This window comes from Hyperolius riggenbachi, chromosome 4, assembly GCF_040937935.1.
Source record: "Hyperolius riggenbachi isolate aHypRig1 chromosome 4, aHypRig1.pri, whole genome shotgun sequence".
Classification (NCBI taxonomy): Eukaryota; Metazoa; Chordata; class Amphibia; order Anura; family Hyperoliidae; genus Hyperolius; species Hyperolius riggenbachi.
Window position 1 is genome coordinate 493,161,917 of NC_090649.1, and position 23,026 is coordinate 493,184,942.

A 23,026-nucleotide genomic window follows, 5' to 3' on the forward strand; every position below is an offset into this window, starting at 1 on the left:
TGAACAGAACAGGTATGCAGCCAGGAAGAAGTTAAGCCTAACTAATCTTTCCCTATATGAGAGACTGCAGCAGCTCGCCCTACTCTCACTAATGCAGGCACACGAGTGGCCATAACGGCCGCCGCTGCCTGCCTTATATAAGGGGGGGTGGGGCTCCAGGGGCTAGTGTAGCCTCATTGGCTACACTGGGCCTGCTGACTGTGATGTAGAGGGTCAAAGTTGACCCTCAGGTGCATTATGGGGCGAACCGAACTTCTTCCGCAAAACGTTCGCGTGCGGTACCCGCACGCGAACCACCTAAGTTCGCGCGAACCACGTTCGCCGGCGAACCGTTCGGCCCAACTCTAAACACCGGGTGGGGGGAGGAGGTCTTAGGGTTAGACAACAGTAGAGGGAGGGTTCTGTGTGAGAGTAGGGCTAGGTTTAGCCCAGGCATGGGCAAACTTTGCCCTCTAGCTGTTAAGGAACTACAAGTCCAACAATGCATTGCAGGAGTCTGATAGGGACACAGTCATGACTCATAAAGGCACATGCATTGTGGAACTTGTAGTTCAGAAACAGCTGGAGGGCCGAGTTTGCCCATGCCTGGTTTAGCCACAGGAATATATCAGTAAATATTACTGGACTTCAGTAGTAGAATATCGCTAAGGCCTCTGTCACAGTGGGACGTTAAAGTCGCACATTATAAAAAATGATAACGCAGACTAACGCACAGCAATAGTAAGTCTGTGCGACAGTCACAGTGCACGCGTTGCGTTGTGTGTAACGTGTAGCAATATTTAGAAAGTGCCGCATGCTGTGCGTTTAGCAATACATTTGCTGCGTTATGTGTGTTGCACATGCTCAAATTACTTAAATGTAACACATGCGCCGTTTTCGTTCCGTCAGTATGCAATGAAAACGGCGCACCAAGAGACACATAACGCTGTGCAAAATAACGTCCTATTTCAGAACCTACATGCGCTGCGTTAGGAGCACATTGTGCGACTTTAACGTCGCATCAAACGCACCGTCCCACTGTGAAAGAGGCCTAATTGTAGCAATATTCTCCTAGCGCTAATCCCTTGCACCCTTTTTTCAATCTTCTTTTCTTCATGTACGCAGGAGGGGCATCTGCTGTCTGTCTTGGGAAATCCCACTTTTGTAAGAAGAAGAAGAAAAAATCACTAAAATATGTATCTGTGCTACACAAGTTTTTTTTTATTAAGTTTAATTTAGTTATTAAAAATGATCTTTCTGACTCCCAGCCTGATTTGATTTCCTGGGACTGTCTGTTGGCTCAAATGTCACTTCTTTCCATGCATTGGAATCTCTGAAGTACTGCTTATAAAAACATTTCTTTGTTACAGCTGACACAAATCCTGCAATAAATCTGCAGTGTTTCTACCTCCTGCTTTCATGAAAGCAGAAATAAGGTTAAAATCCTGTGTTTACAAATTAGCTGCTCTGCCGAGGCAGCCAGCTGATAGAGCTGAGAGATCAAATTAAAGTTGTGATTAGTCACAGATGAGGGGGAATAAGACAGGATAAAGTCTCTAAATACATACAGTGTGAATTTCTCTATGTTTTCCTTCTGTCCTGTGCAAGAGTTCAGGTCCACTTTTAAAATATGGCTGAATTATCGCAGTAAAGCCCACTACAGATAGCCTATTGCCGTAGCAAACGCTCAGCGTTTTTGGCATCATTTGCTACAGCGATTTCTGGCGAGATCTGTGCGGCGATTGGAACAGCGGTATAATCTACTGCTTGTAATTTCCATTTTTGTCTGAATTATTTTGCAACCTGTGTTGATGAAGATTAAAATACTTATCAGGTCTCTCGAGGTTTATTTCCGCCACCTTCACCTCCACTCACTTGCAACAGTGTAGCGCTTTTTAGGATCCCCACCTGTCGTCGGCGATCCCACAGTAGAGATGTCGCGAACCTCCGATTTTCGGTCCGCGGAAGGTTCAGTTCGCGTAAAAGTTCGCGAACCGCAATAGACTTCAATGGGGAGGCGAACTTTGAAAAATAGAAAAAATTATGCTGGCCACAAAAGTGATGGAAAAGATGTTTCAAGGGGTCTAACACCTGGAGGGGGGCATGGCGGAGTGGGATACACGCCAAAAGTCCCCAGGAAAAATCTGGATGTGACGCAAAGCAGCGTTTTAAGGGCAGAAATGACATTGTGCCTGATTCACAAAGCGGTGCAAAGTGTTTGCACGCCTATGAAAAGCCCTTTATCACGCCTAAACTCAGTTTAGGCGTGATAAAACGAAACTCGCGCGAAGTTCCGCGCGCACGGTGCAGTTCGCGCGATGTGCCCATTAAACCCTATGGGCGCGCGGAATTGCGCGATTGCGCGCGCAAAACTTTGCGCGCGGGAGTTTGCGCGCGATAAAGAGCAAAAGCGGTGCTAACTCAGCAGTGCACGGCTTATCACGCCTAAAGTCTTTTAGGCGTGATAACCGAGTTATCACCGCTTTGTGAATCAGGCCCATTGAATGCTAAATTGCAGGCCTAAAGTGCTTTCAAACATCTTGCATGTGTATACATCAATCAGGTAGTGTAATTAGAGTTCTGCTTCACACTGACACACCAAACTCACTGTGTAACGCACCGCAAACAGCTGTTTGTGTAGTGACGGCCGTGCTGGACTGATGCGCAACATGGCGAGAGTGCAGGCCGTGGCAGTTTTCCAGCCCATATGGTCGCCGGGCTGTGGTAGCTCAATGATAGAACAACAGTGACTGTCCAGCTGATCAAATTTGGTCTGTCCACAATGAAGCAACGACCTTATTATCTTATTGTATGTAGATAGGCATAGGTAGGAGTCCCAGTATAGGTAGGTAGGCATAGGTAGGTGCCTCAGTAGTTAGCTAGGCATAGGTAGGAGACCCAGTATAGGTAGGTAGGCATAGGTAGGTGTCCCAGTAGTTAGCTAGACATAGGTTCAAATCCTGGCTCTTCCTACTCAGTAAGCCAGCATCTATTCAGTAAGGAGTTCATTGGGCAAATCTCCTTAACACTGCTACTGCCTACTGAGTGAGCTCTAGTGGCTGCCTCGCAAGCGCTTTGAGTCCGACAGGAGAAAGGCGCTATACAAAAAAAAGGAATTATAATTATTATAGGTAGGGGACTCAGTATAGGTAGGTAGGCATAGGTAGGAGTCCCAGTATAGGTAGGTAGGCATAGGTAGGAGTCCCAGTATAGGTAGGTAGGCATAGGTAGGTGTCCCAGTAGTTAGCTAGACATAGGTAGGAGACCCAGTATAGGTAGGTAGGCATAGGTAGGTCCCCTAGTATAGGTAGGTAGGTGTCCCCGTATAGGTAAGTAGGTGCCCCAGTAGTTAGGTAGGTAGGCATAGGTAGGTGTCCCAGTATAGATAGTTAGGGCCTGGCTGGCACAGTAATAACAATTACCAAGGTCTAGCTGCAACAGATAGGGCTGTTTAACCACTTTACCCCCGCCCGTACGGATTTCTCCGTCCCTTTTTCCATCCTTTAACCCCCAGGGACGGAGAAATCCGTACTTTGCGCACTCCCGCCGCTGCCCGCGCTCCCGCTCGTAAACACGCCGCCTGCCGCTAGTAAACACGCCGCCCGCCGCTAGTAAACACGCCGCCGCCCGCTCGCCCAGAGATCAACGAACGGGAAAATCCATTCCCGTTCGTTGATCTAAGCCCCGCAATGAACCGCTGCCGCTCGGCTGAGCAGCGTGACCATTGTGAGCAATAACAAACTCCCAGCCTCTTTCTACTTCCTGCAAGCGTCCGGAAGGGCACTTGCAGGTCACATGAAACAAAAAGTTACTGTTGCCATCTTGTGGCCAAATAGTAAAACTACACCCTAAGCATTTTTTAGACACAAATAAACTAGTTTTACACAAAAAATTAACTCCTTACCTCCCACACGCCCCAATTTTTTTTTTTTTGTAATTAAAAAAAAATAAAAAATTTACAATTTTAAAAAAATACATAAATAGTTACCTTAGGGACTGAACTTTTTAAATATTTATGTCAAGAGGGTATAACACTGTTACTTTATAAACTATGGGCTTGTAATTAGGGATGGACGCAAAACTGAAAAAAATGCACCTTTATTTCCAATTAAAATATTGGCGGCAAACATTGTGATAGGGACATAATTTAAACGGTTTTATAACCGGGATAAATAGGCATATACATTTAATGGGTTTTAATTACAGTAGCATGCATTATTTAAAAACTATAAAGGCCGAAAACTGAAAAATTATTTTTTTCCCACATTTTTTCCTATTTTCCCATTAAAACACATTTAGAATAAAATTATTCTTGGCATAATGTCCCACCTAAAGAAAGCCTAATTGGGGGCGAAAAAAACAAGATATAGTTCATTTCATTGCGAATGAATGGAATTGCTGAAAGGTGAAAATTGCTCTGGTGGTCAGGGGGTAAAACCCCTCAGTTGGGAAGTGGATAATGTCAGTGTCAGTGAGCACTGAGCAACACACAAAAAAAAAAAAAAAACACATCAGGAAAACATTAAGGTGGCCATACACTGGCCCGATTTGCGGCAGTTTCGACAGCAGATTCGATCACTGGGATCGAATCTGCTGCCAATCGTTCGCGCAACACGCACCCGCCGATCCGATTTCCTCCCGAAATCGGATCGGTCCGTCGATCGCGCCGTGCGGGAAATTACCCTCGATCGCCCGCGGGTAGGGAGCGCGTCGCTAGCGGCGGCCGATCCGATCAGGTATACATTACCTGAGGCTGGCTCCCGGGCATCCCGTCCGTCACTGCTCCCGTCATGGCACCTCCGGCATCCTCGTATAACTTCCGCTGTCATGCCAGTGACAGCGGAAGTACAACTAGAGGGCGCTCTATTTGAACTTCCGCTGTCACTGGTGTGATAGCTTAAGTTCTATGCGGATGCCGGAGCCGGAGGTGCCACATGACGGGGACATCACGCCCGGGAGCCAGCCTCAGGTAATGTATACCGGCGGGGGGAGCGGCGGCAGCACCACCACAACAGATTGTGATCGGTTTCAGGCTGAAATCGATTCACAATCTGTTTGCAGGAAAGGCAGCCATACGATCCCTCTCTGATCAGATTCGATCAGATAGGGATCTGTCAGCTGGTCGATCTGATGGCACATCGACCAGTGTATGGCTGCCTTTAGCTCTCAAAAGAGCTGTTGAGGGGTGCTATTTTAGCAATAACAATCAGCCAGGAGCAAACCAAGAGCCTAACTAATCTTTCCCTAGGAGAAAAAATCTGCAGCAGCTCGTCTAGTCTGTCTATTTGCAGCAGGCACACGAGTGAGTGTCATGGACAGCGAGCCTTCCTTATATAAGGGGGGGTGGGGCTCCAGGGCTTAGTGTAGCCTGAATGGCTACAATGTGCCTGCTGACTGTGATGCAGAGGGTCAAAGTTGACCCTCATAGTGCATTATGGGGCGAATCGAACTTCCGCAAAAGTTCGCCTGGTACAGGCGAACGCGAACCACCAAAGTTCGCCTGGAACCGTTCGCAGGCGAACCGTTCGCGACATCTCTATCCTACAGCACAGCCGATATCACTGTAGTGGCCCTGAGGTGTAAGATTTATAACACTCAGAGATATGAATCTATGACAGATCTGTGACACTCACACTGCAGTGTACTCTCTAATGTTATCCAGTGAAGTTGCTAGCAGCAGGCTGGATAGGCTTGCACTGTGACCTGCTGCGATATATAAAGATATTGCAGTTTTAGAGCAGGTGCAGAGATGAGCAACAAAATTGATGCGTGGGATGGAAGGTCACACTTATCAAGAAAGGTTAGATAAGTTGGGTTTATTTAGTCTAGAGAAAAGACGCCTTAGAGGGGATCTAATTAACATGTATAAATACATCAGAGGGCAATATAATAGCTTGGCGGATGAGCTTTTTGTCCCTAGGCCTTCTCAAAGGACTAGAGGACATGATCTGCGCATGGAGGAAAAACGTTTTAGCCATTTATTTAGGAAAGGGTTCTTTACAGTAAGAGTGATTAAGATGTGGAATGCATTGCCACAGGAAGTAGTTATGGCAAACTCTATACCTGCATTTAAAGGGGGCTTAGATGCTTTCCTTGCGTTGAAAGACATCCATGGCTACAATTACTAGGTGATGCCTAATGATGTTGATCCAGGGATTTTATCTGATTGCCATCTGGAGTCGGGAAGGAATTTTTCCCTTTAGGGGCTAATTGGACCATGCCTTGTAAGGGTTTTTCGCCTTCCTCTGGATCAACAGGGATATGTGAGGGAGCAGGTGCTAGTAAAAAAGGGCGCACAGGGATAGTGGACAAAAAGGGCGCCGCCATAGACTGCAATGCAAAATATCGGCTATTCAGCGCCCGGCAGGAAAAAAGGGCGCCCAAGAAATAGCGGTTACAGGGATCGTGTTAACAAAAGTTTTCATTTACAAAATAAGGTTTATAACAAATATCGTTCACAAGTTCGTTTTGAGTTTTTGTTATACTTATTTTTTAGTTTTAAAATTTCGCTTACAAAAGTATAAGAACTACATTTTCGTTTACACATCTTTGATCATTTAAAAATTTGTTTTCATATGTATAATGCTTAAATACCGTTTTCAACCTTATTGTATTAGAAATACATCGCTTTTGGTATTAACTTTGTTTATACACTTATAATACGTTGATTATAGTTACTAAAATATCGCTTTTAATATTACTGTTATTTTAAGATTTCTAATGCGTACATGATTGTAAGGCTATCTATTGTATTGTATATATTTATATATATACTTTTCTCTATTTATAATATTAATGTATACGTGATTTTAAAGAGAATCTGTACTCTGAAATTCTTACAATAAAAAGCATACCATTCTATTCATTATGTGCTCCTGGTCCCCTCTGTGCTGTTTCTGCCATTCTCTGCTGCAAACCTGGCTTGTAATTGCCAGTTTTAGGCAGTGTTTACAAACAAACTAACCAGCTTCTAATAGGCTCAGCTAAGCAGAGTGTGTTAGTCACACAGAGCCTGCAGGGGGTGTGTACAGCTTCTAGCTAATCACAAGCAGCCCTGCACATTCCAGTCTGACTGCCTCAGCCTGACTGTGCCGACTATAGAGAGAAGATTAGATCATATAACAGAGATAACACAGCTACTGTGCAATTAGGAAAAGCTGCAGTAAGCCAGACCACATTAGAAAAGGCATAGGAACTTATAGCATAGAAGAAATAAAGATAAACAATTTGTTACAGAGTCTCTTTAAGGCTATTTTAACCACTTGAGGACCTAGGGCTTTCTACCCCTTAAGGACCGGCCACTTTTTTTCCATTCAGACCACTGCAGCTTTCACGGTTTATTGCTCGCTCATACAACCTACCACGTAAATGAATTTTGGCTCCTTTTCTTGTCACTAATAAAGCTTTCTTTTGATGCTATTTGATTGCTCCTGCGATTTTTACTTTTTATTATATTCATCAAAAAAGACATGAATTTTGGCAAAAAAATGATTTTTTTAACTTTCTGTGCTGACATTTTTCAAATAAAGTAAAATTTCTGTATACATGCAGCGCGAAAAATGTGGACAAACATGTTTTTGATAAAAAAAAAACCCATTCAGTGTATATTTATTGGTTTGGGTAAAAGTTATAGCGTTTACAAACTATGGTGCAAAAAGTGAATTTTCCCATTTTCAAGCATCTCTGACTTTTCTGACCCCCTGTCATGTTTCATGAGGGGCTAGAATTCCAGGATAGTATAAATACCCCCCAAATGACCCCATTTTGGAAAGAAGACATCCCAAAGTATTCACTGAGAGGCATAGTGAGTTCATAGAAGATATTATTTTTTGTCACAAGTAAGCGGAAAATGACACTTTGTGAGAAAAAAAAAAAAAAAAAAAAGTTTCCATTTCTTCTAACTTGCGACAAAAAAAAATGAAATCTGCCACGGACTCACAATGCCCCTCTCTGAATACCTTGAAGGGTCTACTTTCCAAAATGGGTCATTTGTGGGGTGTGTTTACTGTCCTGACATTTTGGGGGGTGCTAAATTGTAAGCACCCCTGTAAAGCCTAAAGGTGCTCATTGGACTTTGGACCCCTTAGCGCAGTTAGGCTGCAAAAAAGTGCCACACATGTGGTATTGCCGTACTCAGGAGAAGTAGTATAATGTGTTTTGGGGTGTATTTTTACACATACCCATGCTGGGTGGGAGAAATATCTCTGTAAATGACAATTTGTTAATTTTTTTTACACACAATTGTCCATTTACAGAGATCTTTCTCCCACTCAGCATGGGTATGTGTAAAAATACACCACAAAACACATTATACTACTTCTCCTGAGTACGGCGATACCACATGTGTGGCACTTTTTTGCACCCTAACTGCGCTAAAGGGTCCAAAGTCCAATGAGTACCTTTAGGATTTCACAGGTCATTTTGAGAAATTTCGTTTCAAGACTACTCCTCACGGTTTAGGGCCCCTAAAATGCCAGGGCAGTATAGGAACCCCACAAATGACCCTATTTTAGAAAGAAGACACCCCAAGGTATTCCGTTAGGAGTATGGTGAGTTCATAGAAGATTTTATTTTTTGTCAAAAGTTAGCGGAAAATGACACTTTGTGAAAAAACACAATTAAAATCAATTTCCGCTAACTTGTGACAAAAAATAAAATCTTCTATGAACTCGCCATACTACTAACGGAATACCTTGGGGTGTCTTCTTTCTAAAATGGGGTCATTTGTGGGGTTCCTATACTGCTCTGGCATTTTAGGGGCCCTAAACCGTGAGGAGTAGTCTTGAAACGAAATTTCTCAAAATGACCTGTAAAATCCTAAAGGTACTCATTGGACTTTGGGCCCTTTAGCGCAGTTAGGGTGCAAAAAAGTGCCACACATGTGGTATCGCCATACTCGGGAGAAGTAGTACAATGTGTTTTGGGGTGTATTTTTACACATACCCATGCTGGGTGGGAGAAATACCTCTGTAAATGGACAATTGTGTGTAAAAAAATCAAAAGATTGTCATTTACAGAGGTATTTCTCCCACCCAGCATGGGTATGTGTAAAAATACACCCCAAAACACATTATACTACTTCTCCCGAGTACGGCGATACCACATGTGTGGCACTTTTTTGCACCCTAACTGCACTAAGGGGCCCAAAGTCCAATGAGTACCTTTAGGATTTCACAGGTCATTTTTGTTTCAAGACTACTCCTCGCGGTTTAGGGCCCCTAAAATGCCAGGGCAGTATAGGAACCCCACTAATGACCCCATTTTAGAAAGAAGACACCCCAAGGTATTCCGTTAGGAGTATGGTGAGTTCATAGAAGTTTTTATTTTTTTGTCACAAGTTAGCGGAAATTGATTTTAATAGTTTTTTTTCACAAAGTGTCTTTTTCCGCTAACTTGTGACAAAAAATAAAATCTTCTATGAACTCACCATACTCCGTACGGAATACCTTGGGGTGTCTTCTTTCTAGAATGGGGTCATTTGTGGGGTTCCTATACTGCCCTGGCATTTTAGGGGCCCTAAACCGTGAGGAGTAGTCTTGAAACCAAATGTCGCAAAATGACCTGTGAAATCCTAAAGGTACTCATTGGACTTTGGGCCCCTTAGCGTACTTAGGGTGTAAAAAAGTGCCACACATGTGGTACCGCCGTACTCAGGAGAAGTAGTATAATGCGTTTTGGGGTGTATTTTTACACATACCCATGCTAAGTGGGAGAAATATCTCTGTAAATGACAATTGTTTGATTTTTTTACACACAATTGTCCATTTACATAGAAATTTCTCCCACCCAGCATGGGTATGTGTAAAAATACACCCCAAAACACATTATACTACTTTTCCTGAGTACGGCGGTACCACATGTGTGACACTTTTTTGCAGCCTAGGTGCGCTAAGGGGCCCAACGTCCTATTCACAGGTCATTTTGAGGCATTTGTTTTCTAGACTACTCCTCGCGGTTTAGGGCCCCTAAAATGCCAGGGCAGTATAGGAACCCCACAAGTGACCCCATTTTAGAAAGAAGACACCCCAAGGTATTCTGTTAGGAGTATGGTGAGTTCATAGAAGATTTTATTTTTTGTCAAAAGTTAGCGGAAAGTGACACTTTGTGGAAAAAAAACAATAAAAATCAATTTCCGCTAACTTTTGACAAAAAATAAAATCTTCTATGAACTCGTCATACACCTAACAGAATACCTTGGGGTGTCTTTTTTTCTAAAATGGGGTCACTTGTGGGGTTCCTATACCGCCCTGGCATTTTACGGGCCCAAAACCGTGAGTAGTCTGGAAACCAAATGTCTCAAAATGACTGTTCAGGGGTATAAGCATCTGCAAATTTTGATGACAGGTGGTCTATGAGGGGGCGAATTTTGTGGAACCGGTCATAAGCAGGGTGGCCTTTTAGATGACAGGTTGTATTGGGCCTGATCTGATGGATAGGAGTGCTAGGGGGGTGACAGGAGGTGATTGATGGGTGTCTCAGGGGGTGGTTAGAGGGGAAAATAGATGCAATCAATGCACTGGGGAGGTGATCGGAAGGGGGTCTGAGGGGGATCTGAGGGTTTGGCCGAGTGATCAGGAGCCCACACGGGGCAAATTAGGGCCTGATCTGATGGGTAGGTGTGCTAGGGGGTGACAGGAGGTGATTGATGGGTGTCTCAAGGTGTGATTAGAGGGGGGAATAGATGCAAGCAATGCACTGGCGAGGTGATCAGGGCTGGGGTCTGAGGGCATTCTGAGGGTGTGGGCGGGTGATTGAGTGCCCTAGGGGCAGATAGGGGTCTAATCTGATAGGTAGCAGTGACAGGGGGTGATTGATGGGTAATTAGTGGGTGTTTAGGGTAGAGAACAGATGTAAACACTGCACTTGGGAGGTGATCGGACGTCGGATCTGCGAGCGATCTATTGGTGTGGGTGGGTGATCAGATTGCCCGCAAGGGGCAGGTTAGGGGCTGATTTATGGGTGGCAGTGACAGGGGGTGATTGATGGGTGGCAGTGACAGGGGGTGATTGATGGGTGGCAGTGACAGGGGGTGATTGATGGGTGATTGATAGGTGATTGACAGGTAATCAGTGGGTTATTACAGGGGAGAACAGATGTAAATATTGCACTGGCGAATTGATAAGGGGGGGTCTGAGGGTAATCTGAGCGAGTAGGCGGGTGATTGGGTGCCCGCAAGGGGCAGATTAGGGTCTGATCTGATGGGTAACAGTGACAGGTGGTGATAGGGGGTGATTTATGGGTGATTGATGGGTAATTAGTGGGTGTTTAGAGGAGAGTAAACGCTGCGCTTGGGTGGTGATCTGATGTCGCATCTGCGGGCGATCGATTGGTGTGGGTGGGTAATCAGATTGCCCGCAAGGGGCAGGTTAGGGGCTGATTGTTGGGTGGCAGTGACAGGGGGTGACAGGGGGTGATTGATGGGTGATAGGTGATTGGCAGGTGATTGACAGGTGATCAGTGGGTTATTACAGGGAAGGATAGATGTAAATAATGCCCTGGCGAATTGATAAGGGGGGGTCTGAGGGTAATCTGAGCGTGTAGGCGGGTGATTGGGTGCCCGCAAGGGGCAGATTAGGGTCTGATCTGATAGGTAACAGTGATAGGGGGTGATTGATGGGTAATTAGTGGGTGTTTAGAGAAGATAACAGATGTAAACAATACATTTGGGAGGTAATCTGACGGCGGGTTTGCGGGCGATCTAATGGTGTGGGTGGGTGATCAGATTGCCCGCAAGGGGCAGGTTAGGGGCTGATTGATGGGTGGCAGTGACAGGGGGTGACAGGGGGTGATTGATGGGTGATAGGTGATTGGCAGGTGATTGACAGGTGATCAGTGGGTTATTACAGGGAAGAACAGATGTAATGAATGCACTGGTGAATTGATAAGGGGGGGTCTGAGGGCAATCTGAGCGTGTGGGCGGGTGATTGGGTGCCCGCAAGGGGCAGATTAGGGTCTGATCTGATAGGTAAAAGTGACAGGTGGTGATAGGGGGTGATTGATGGGTAATTAGTGGGTGTTTAGAGGAGAGAATAGATGTAAACAATGGATTTGGGAGGTGATCTGATGTCGGATCTGCGGGCGATCTATTGGTGTGGGGGGGTGATCAGATTGCCCGCAAGGGGCAGGTTAGGGGCTGATTGATGGGTGGCAGTGACAGGGGGTGATTGATGGGTGATTGACGGGTGATTGACGGGTGATTGACAGGTGATCAGGGGGGATAGATGCATACAGTACATTGGGGGGGGGGGTCTGGGGGGGGTCTGGGGAGAATCTGGGGGGTTGGGGGGTGATCAGGAGGGAGCAGGGGGCAGGGGGGGGGTATTAAAAAAAATAGCATTGACAGATAGTGACAGGGAGTGATTGATGGGTGATTAGGGGGGTGATTGGGTGCAAACAGGGGTCTGGGGGGTGGGCAGGGGGGGGGTCTGATGGGTGCTGTGGGCGATCTGGGGCGGGGGGGGGAGAAAATCAGTGTGCTTGGTGCAGACTAGGGTGGCTGCAGCCTGCCCTGGTGGTCCCTCGGACACTGGGACCACCAGGGCAGGAGGCAGCCTGTATAATACACTTTGTAAACATTACAAAGTGTATTATACACTTTGTATGCGGCGATCGTCGGGTTAACATCCCGCCGGCGCTTCCGTATGGCCGGCGGGATGTTGCGGCGAGTGAGCGGCGACAGGCGGAGGCGGAGGATCGCGTCACGGATGACGCGATCGCTCCGCCCATGCCCAAACAAGGACCGCCGCATTTTGTCAATACGGCGGTCCTTGCGGCGTCTGCTTCCCGGCCGCCATTTGTCTATACGGCGGTCGGGAAGTAGTTAAGGCTATTTATTCTATTACAAATATATAAATTATTTTATTCATGTTATTTGTAGAGAAGTATTTTAAGGATTAAATATATTATTGTTTATATGTGTTTAGGGTGTTTGTGCGGTGGGGATGGTTAGGTTTAGACATTACCAGGGGGGTCTAGGGGTTAGGGATAGGTACAGGGAGGGTTAGGTATAGTTAAAGTATAATATACGCAACCAGGGGGTGGTTAGGGTTAATAGGCACCACTAGGGGGGTCTTAGGGTTAGGCACCCCCAGGGGGGTCTTAGGGTTAGGCACCACTAGGGGGGTCTTAGGGTTAGGCACCCCCAGGGGGGGTCTTAGGTTTAGGCACCACCAGGGGGGTCTTAGGGTTAGGCACCACCAGGAGGGTCTTAGGCTTAGGCACCACTAGGGGGTCTTAGGGTTAGGCACCCCCAGGGGGGTCTTAGGGTTAGGCACCACTAGGGGGGTTTTAGGGTAAGGCACCCCCAGGGGGTCTTAGGTTTAGGCACCACCAGGGGGGTCTTAGGGTTAGGCACCCCCAGGGGGGTCTTAGGGTTAGGCACCACCAGGGGGGTCTTAGGGTTAGGCACCACCAGGGGGGTCTTAGGGTTAGGCACCACCAGGGGGTCTTAGGGTTAGGCACCACCAGGGGGGTCTTAGGGTTAGGCACCGCCAGGGGAGGTCTTAGGGTTAGGCACCACCAGGGGGGTCTTAGGGTTAGGCACCACCAGGGGGGTCTTAGGGTTAGGAACCACCAGGGGGGTCTAGGGGTTAGTGATAGGTACAGGGAGGGCTCTGTGTGAGAGTAAGTTTAAGTATAGTTACAGCACAATATATGTAATATATACAAGGGGTTAGGGATAGGGAGAGATCTGTGTGAGTCTACAGTTAGGTATAACAGTAAAATATCTGTAAAACCTGCCATTGCATTGCTATGCTTAATACAAGTGTAAATATCGCTATTTGACGTTTCTTTTCAGAATTCGTTTGTTGTTATAGACAGTATTTTGCCATTTCATTTCCGTTTATTTAACCTATTTAGCACTAAATTTTCGTTTACAACCTCTTAAACGAAAAATATAGTTTTGCATTAAAACGTACAATTTCGGCTATAGCCCTTTTTTCCAGGCGCCCTTTTTTGATATACACGAGCAGGTGCTAGTAAAAAAGGGAGCAGGCCCGCCAGTGTTGTACTTTGTTCTCTAGTTGAACTCGATGGACGTATGTCTTTTTTCAACCCAAATAACTATGTAACTATGTATGTGTCACGTGATGTGTCATGTGACGTGGCCTGCGGTTTGCTCAGTCCTGCTTCTCTTGGCTAATGTGAGGAAGGATCACTACCCACACACGGATCAGGATGACAGAGCCGTGCGGTTCTTTTTGAAGTGTTGTGATAATTAGCATGAATAGTGATGACGTTTATGTGCCTGATATTAATGTGCTCTGTATCGGCCGGCGTCAGCATCGCCTATGCAAGACAAACAATATGGAGCTTTTTATACATCCTGCAGCTTTCTACAGCAGAAAACACACACATACCCTCCGCGCGGTTTGTTGTATACCTGGCGCGTTTCTATGTGGAAAATACATTCACGTAACGTTTTTTGAACAATCCGTTCAAAATCACATGAACACTATTTTACAAACACACACAAAAAAAAAAGATATCCAGTTTTTCTTTTTAAAGTGACACCGAAGGGGAAAAACCCCCTATAATATAATGAATTGTATGTTTAGTACAGATAATTACTAGAACATTAGGAGCAAAGAAAAGAGTCTCATATTTTTTTTTTGAGTTATATAGCTTTTTGTTTTTTAGAACATTGCATCATTCTCTAATATTTGCAGGTTACAAATTACACTCTATTTTATACTATGAAACACAACAGAGCTAAGCCCTTTCCTGCAGTAAAATCTTATCTGAAGTTGTCTTTCACTGTTTCTTTAATATATAAGTGCTTCAGAAAATAGCACTGCTCTCTGACTACATTAGTCGGAGAGCTCAGAGAAGCTCTATTGCATAGATAACAAGTGAAGTTTCTTAACTCTCCCTGTGCTGGAAACAATATGAGACTCTTTGCTACTAATTTTCTCTTTCTTAGCTGTGCTACACCTACAAATTCATTAAGTTTATTTTCACATCAGATTCCCTTTAACTTTGGCGAATGAGCGGTATGCACCATCTGCAGGAATGAGCGGTATGTACCATCTGCAGGAATGAGCGGTATGTACCATCTGCAGGAAGAGGGGGAGCCCAGGAGGAATTCATTTTGTAAACTGTCGAAATGTTTTAACCTTTAAATAACTTTTTTTTCCCATTTTCTGAAGCAATCATTTAAAGACAGTTTATCTTGGAAGCTTCATTTGTTTATACCTTATTATATGTTATATGGGTTTAATTTGTTATTTAATCCTCTTAGTGCGCATATTAAATGGTGTTAATGAGCGCACAGATTAGTCACATCCGGATTTGCATATCCCTTGTTGGTTTGTTTGTAGGTTTATGTTTATATCCAAAAGAGGAGGACCTCAATTTATACTGTTTAATGAAGTTATTATGTACGGTGCACTTTTACTCTCTGCTGCATACCAGATACCATTTTGGGTGCTGGGGTTGATTATAGCACGTCCTCTAAAGTTCTGCAACTTAAAGGACAATTGAAGTGAGCAGGATATGGAGGCTGCCATATTTATTTCCTTTTAAAGAATGTGTATTGCCCGGCTGCCCTGCTGATGCTCTGCCTCATAGGGCTCGTTTCCACTGTTGCGGTGCGGAATCGCCTGGATTCCACCGCGGACGAAATCACATGCGGATGCATTTCTGCATGCGGTTTTCCCCACGATTTCGCATGCGATTTTGCATGGCTAAGAAGCAGGCGAATTTAACCATGTCACTGCCTGTGTAAATTGCCATACCATTACATGCGAAATCGCACGCGAAATCGCGGGGAAAACCGCATGACAAAGCCGCATGCGATTTCCCTATTAAATACATTGTGGGCGATTCGCTCGCATTCCTGCCGCACGTGAAATCTGATGGCTCTGCCGTGCAGATTTCCCCCGCACACCAAAACGTGGGGGTTAAAATAAACCGTTCTACTCTGCATAAAACCCACACATTTTATTTGCCCATTTGCCCCGGTTATTGTCATGTTTAAAATATTTCCCTAGTATAATGTATGGCGCCAATATTTTAGTTGGAAATAAAGGTGCGTTTTTTCAGTTTTGGTCCCATCACTATTTGCAAGCGCATATAGGGAAAAGATAATACGATAGTGATTACCTTCACAACATACATATTAAAAAAGTTTAGTCCCTAAGCTAACTATTTATGTATTGTAAGCTAACTATTTATGTATTGTAAGCTAACTATTTATGTATTTTTTTGTTAAACTGTCATTTTTTTTTTAAAAAATTGTTTTTTTTTTAGTTACTGGGGAATGTGTGTGTGTGTGTGTGGGGGGGGGGGGGGGGTCAGTTTTTATTGAATGTATACTGTGTTTTTTTTTTTTTTTATTTCTACTTTCATTTTACTGACGCTAAGCACTCTCCTGGAAGATACCAGGAAGTGCGAGATCTTTTTTTATCTTTTTACATTTTGTGACGGCTCTTCATGAATCAAGATACCTCCTGATTGGAAGCATCTTGATTCATTCACAGGGAATTGTTTGCCTCAGGGAACACTCGCTCCCCTTCTACAATCGATCCCCTGTAATAGCGGCGGGGAACGAGCAGCCTGCATGCGGCTATGAGTGCGCAACCACTACCACACCGCTGGACGAATATATTTTCGGCCACATTGCCTTTGAGTGGCGCTTTTTGGGGTCCCTGTCACTACCTGAACTGGGGGTCCCTGTCACTACCTGAACTGGGGGTCCCTGTCACTACCTGAACTGAGGGGCACCTGTCACTACCTAAACTGGGGGTTCCTGTCACTACCTAAACTGGGGGGCACCTGTCACTACACTCATAACAACAAGTGTAGCCACAAAACACCTGATCTGAAGGATGGATCCCTTTATCAGAGGGAGTGACGTAGTAGTTTGGGCCCCCTCACAGCTCTGGGCCCTCCTGTGGTCGCAGGCACTGTTCCCCTGTAGTATGGCCTTACTGACATCATAACCCGCATACGCTGATGCCAGCGTTTTGCGATTTTGTGCACAATGTTTTTAGCGCCTCCTGACGCTTGACTGCGTGTTGCAACTTTTTGTAAAGCGCTTTTTTAAGCACTTTTGCAGAGCGATTCGTCAGGAAGTGAACTCTTTCACCTGGAAATGAATAAATGCAATGGGGAAATCGCTATACAAAGCGCTTTTTCACACACATTGCGATATACCTTCCATTGAGGCAAATCACCCTGAAAAATGGTACAGGCAGCGCTTGGTGAGCGGAGCGTTATCGAACCACTCATATGAACACTCTCAAAGGGAATCATTGCACAAGCACTTTTGCACTTAAAAAAATCCGAAAGCGCCGTTAGTGTGAACAGACCCTTTTCCCCCTGACTACAGTGCTGCACCCTCTATGTTATAAACATTATTTGCAGAGATTCTGCAGTGCACAGACCAACCCTGTAGTTTATTGCAGCTTTCCAGGGCCCTTTTAAAGAAAACCTGTAACGAGAAAAAGTTCCCCTGGGGGGGGTACTCACCTGGGGTGGGGGAAGCCTCCGAATCCTATTGGAGGCTTCCCCCGTCCTCCTGTGTCCCACGGCGGTCTCGCTGTGCCCCTCCGAATGGCGGGGATGGAAATATTTAATAGGGATGGGACGACGAATCCGGCGAATCCCTCGAATATTGGGAAATATTCGAGATTCGTGAATTCGAATCCCGACGCCATTTTTCACTATTCGAATCCGCCGAATCCCGATGCTGGCGGTGAGCGGAGGAGGAATGGGGGGGGGGGGGGGCTACCTACATGAAGGCAACTAGACCTACCTACCTACCTAAAGGCCCATATACCTACCTACCTACTTAAGGCCCCTATACATACCCACCTACCTAAAGCCCCCTATACCTACCTACCTACCTAAAGGACCTATACCTACCTACCTACCTACCTAAAGGCCCCTATACATACCTACCTACCTAAAGGCCCCTATACGTACCCACCTACCTACCAACCTAAAGGCCCCTATACCTACCTACCTACATACCTACCTATACTTAAGGCCCTATACCCTGCTACCTATACTGAAGGTCCCTTTACCTACCTACCTAAAGACCCATATACCTACCTCCCTAAAAGCCCCTATACATACCTACCTACCTAAAGGCCCCTATACCTACCTACCTAAAGGACCCTATACCTACCTACATACCTAAAGGCCCCTATACCTACCCACCTACCTACCTAAAGGCCCCTATACCTACCTACCTACCTAAAGGCCCCTATACCTACCGATCTACATACCTATACTTAAGGCCCTATACCCTGCTACCTATACTGAAGGTCCCTTTACCTACCTACCTAAAGGCCCCTATACCTACCTACCTACCTAAAGGCCCCTATACCTACCTACCTAAAGGCCCCTATACCTACCTACCTACCTAAAGGCCCCTATACCTACCTACCTAAAGGCCCCTATACCTACCTACCTACCTAAAGGCCCCTATACCTACCTACCTACATACCTACCTACCTATGCTTAAGGCCCTATACCCTGCTACCTATACTGAAGGTCCCTTTACCTACCTACCTACCTATATTGAAGGCACATGTACCTTACTACCTATACTGAAGGCCCCTATACCTAGCTACCTACCTATACTGAAGGCACATATACCCTGCTACCTATACTGAAGGCCCCTATACCTAGTTACCTACCAATACTGAAAGCACATGTACCGTGCTACCTATACTGAAGGCACACGTACCCTGCTACCTATACTGAAGGCCCATATACCCTGCTACCTATACTGAAGGCCCATATACCCTGCTACCTATACTGAAGGCCCATATACCCTGCTACCTATACTGAAGGCCCATATACCTTGCTACCTATACTGAAGGCCCATATACCCTGCTACCTATACTGAAGGCCCATATACCCTGCTACCTATACTGAAGGCCCATATACCCTGCTACCTATACTGAAGGCCCATATACCCTGCTACCTATACTGAAGGCCCATATACCCTGCTACCTATACTGAAGGCCCATATACCCTGCTACCTATACTGAAGGCCCATATACCCTGCTACCTATACTGAAGGCCCATATACCTTGCTACCTATACTGAAGGCCCCTATACCTAGCTACCTACCTATACTGAAGGCCCATATACCCTGCTACCTATACTGCAGGCCCCTATACCTTGCTACCTATACTGAAGGCCCCTATACCTAGCTACCTACCTATACTGAAGGCCCATATACCCTGCTACCTATACTGAAGGCCCATATACCTTGCTACCTATACTGAAGGCCCCTATACCTAGCTACCTACCTATACTGAAGGCCCATATACCCTGCTACCTATACTGCAGGCCCCTATACCTTGCTACCTATACTGAAGGCCCCTATACCTAGCTACCTACCTATACTGCAGGCCCCTATACCTTGCTACCTATTATTATTATTTAGTATTTATATTGCGCCGACATATTACGCAGAGCTGTACAGTGTATACATATATATATATCTTGTCACTCACTAACTGTCCCTCAAAGGAGCTCACAATCTAATCCCTACCATTGCCATATGTCTATATTATCTATATTATGTAGTGTAAGTACTGTAGTCTAGGGCCAATTTTAGGGGGAAGCCAATTAACTTATCCGTATGTTTTTGGAATGTGGGAGGAAACTGGAGTGCCCGGAGGAAACCCACGCAGACACGGAGAGAACATACAAACTCTTTGCAGATGTTGCCCTGGCTGGGATTCGAACCAGGGACCCAGCGCTGCAAGGCGAGAGTGCTAACCACTACGCCACTGTGCTGCCCACCACTATACCTATACTATACCTATACTGAAAGCTACCAATATTGAAGGCACCCATACCTAGCTAGCTATACTGAAGGCACCTTTACCTTGATACCTATACTGCGGGCAACTATACCACGGATCGCACAATTCTTATGTGCAGGATTCGTTAGATTCGGGATTTGAAAGCTTCGAGATATTCGAGAACCTTTTTAGATTCAGATCCGGATTCGGATTCGAAGAAATTGTGGATTCGTCTAATCCCTAATATTTACCTCCCCAGCTCCAGCGCAGGCGCAGTATTGGCTCTCCGCTCGGAGATGGGCAGAAATAGCCGATCGTTGTCAGGCCGCTCTACTGCGCAGGCGCAAGTTTCCTGTGCCTGCGTAGTGGAGCAGACGCGACAGAGATCGGCTATTTCCGCCGCGTACGTACAAAAAGGGCGCCTGGACGAAAAGGGCGCGGGGTGTAAACGCTAATTAACAATTAATCTTTAATAGCGTTTATAAAAATAGTGTGCTATATTTCGTTTACAAATAATGTTTAACAAATTTATAAATCATTAAATAATGTTTAGGAAATCTGCAATTGTGAAAACTTTAATCTTCCCTGTTTCAAAAGTGAAACTTATAATTACGTTTATTAAAATAACGATAATATATGATTAATTGTTATAATTGTATATTATTGTGAATAACCTTCATTTATGGTTTGTTCTTATAATAAAATCTGAAAATATTCTTTATAACGATGATATAAATATAACTACGTTCGTAATAAGTGTTGTAAAACATTAGTAAGTATTACTAAAATTGTAGTAAAACTATACCTAAGCCTACTCTTACACAGAACCCTCCCTGTACCTATCCCTAACCCCTAGACCCCCCTGGTGGTGCCTAAACCTAAGACCCCCCTTGTGGTGCCTAACCCCTAGACCCCCCTGGTGGTGCCTAAACCTAAGACCCCCCTGTTGGTGCCTAACCCCTAGACCCCCCTGGTGGTGCCTAAACCTAAGACCCCCCTGGTGGTGCCTAAAACTAAGACCCCCCTGGTGGTGCCTAAACCTAAGACCCCCCTGTTGGTGCCTAAACCTAAGACCCCCCTGGTGGTGCCTAAACCTAAGACCCCCCTGTTGGTGCCTAAACCTAAGACTCCCCTGGTGGTGCCTAAACCTAAGACCCCCTGGTGATGCCTAACCCTAACCACCCCCCTTAGTCATCGCTTTATTATGTGGATAATAATGTTTTACAAATTGTGACTCCAAAAAATATATTCCAATTTACGTTACGTACTGATCGCTTTATTTTGTGAATAATGTTTTAAAAACAGTAAGGTATAAAACTTTAAATAATGTTTTAATTATTTAAATAAGATAAATATGTTTAGTATTTTCATAAACGTTATTCGGTACGGGTGCATTTTATAAACGTAAATCACCACAAGCTCAGTTATAAATCATTAAACATCTCCGGGCGCCGTTTGTAAACTTTATTTAGCTCCGGGCGCCGTTTGTAAACTTTATTTAGCTCCGGGCGCCGTTTGTAAACTTTATTTAGCTCCGGGCGCCGTTTGTAAACTTTATTTAGCTCCGGCGCCCTTTTTTCCTGCTCGGCACCCATTAAACGTTATTTATTATGGGAGTGAATGGCGGCGCCCTTTTTGTCCACTAGCTGCCTGCGCCCTTTTTTCCCAGCTCCATTTCCGCCTATCTCCGAGCTGAGAGCCGCAACAGCGCCACCCGCTGGAGCCAGGAAGGATAAATATATCAAGGCTTGTCAGGCTTGCTGAGCCAGGATAGTGGAACGCTTCAGGGGAGCTAGCGCTGGACTGCCTGCAGCTACAGGGGAGGGGGCAGCCTCATTGGGACCCTGAGGCTTCCCCCTCCCGAGGTGAGTACCCCCAGGGGAACTATTTTTCAGTACAGGGTCTATATAATAAAAGAGCAGTGAGAAAGGGCTTCTTATTAGGGCCGGTCTAAGGAAGAGGCAGACTTGGGTAAAGCAGCGAGGAAAGTTGATGTGTGCTACACTGGAATCAGTGCAGCAGCAGCCGGGAACAATAGCAACACAGCCCAACTATACCCTCCTCCCCTGCCAGAGCACAAACTGCGCCCCTCCACAAGCCCCCCCCCGCCTCCCCCGGCCGTCACACACTGATTGCTATCAGACTAAGAGGCTCCCCAGGGACCCCAACACCCTAATCTCTAGTTATCTGGCTTGCAGTCACTGCTATGTATCCCCTTTTCTTATTTCTCTCTGCTTCAAACACAATAGGGAAATAGAAACTGAGTGAATTGTGTGCCCCCTCCTACACTGCGCCCTGAGGCTGGAGCCTCTCTCACCTCTGCCTCGGCCCCGCAATGTCCCCTGCTGTCAGTAAGCTGACCTAAACGAGCAGCTGCCGGTGACGGGCAGTTCTGTGCTGGGTCTAAAAACTGTAAAATGTAAAATATGTGCAAGCATATACAAATAAGAAGTACATTTTTCCCAGAGTAAAATGAGCCATAAATTACTTTTCTCCTATGTTGCTGTCACTTACAGTAGGTAGTAGAAATCTGACAGAAGTGACAGGTTTTGGACTAGTCCATCTCTTTATAGGGCATTCTCAGGGATATATTTATTTTCAAAAGCACTTAGTAAATGACAGTTGCTCTGTCCAACTGCCAAAAAACGGTGTAGCGAGCAGGGAAGCTGGCCAGCATCATTGTTTAAATCCTTTTTTCGGGAATATCTTGATAAAGAATAAAAGCCTTGCTGAGAAGAATACCCTATGAAGAGATGGACTAGTCCAAAACCTGTCATTTTTGTCAGATTTCTACTGCCTACTGTAAGTGACAGCATTATAGGAGAAAAGTAATTTATGGCTCATTTTACTCTGGGAAAAAAATACTTTTTATTTGTATATGTTTGCATATATTTTACATTTTACAGTTTTTCGCTGTAGTGCCCCTTTAAGGAACTCCAGTGAAGATAATGTAATAAAAAGTGTTTCATTTTTACAATAATTATGTATAAATGATTTAGTCAGTGTTTGTAAAATCTTTCCTCTCCCTGATTTACATTCTGACATTTATCACATGGTGACATTTTTACTGCTGGCAGGTGATCTCAGTGGAAGGAGATGCTGCTTGCTTTTTTTGGCAGTTGGGAACAGCTGTTATTTCCCACAATGCAACAAGGCTCCCACAGTGTGATGTCAGAACCATGGTCCTGACATCACACTGTGGGAGGGGTTTCACCACAAAATCAGCCATACAGAGCCCCCTGATGATCCGTTTGTGAAAAGGAAAATATTTCTCATGG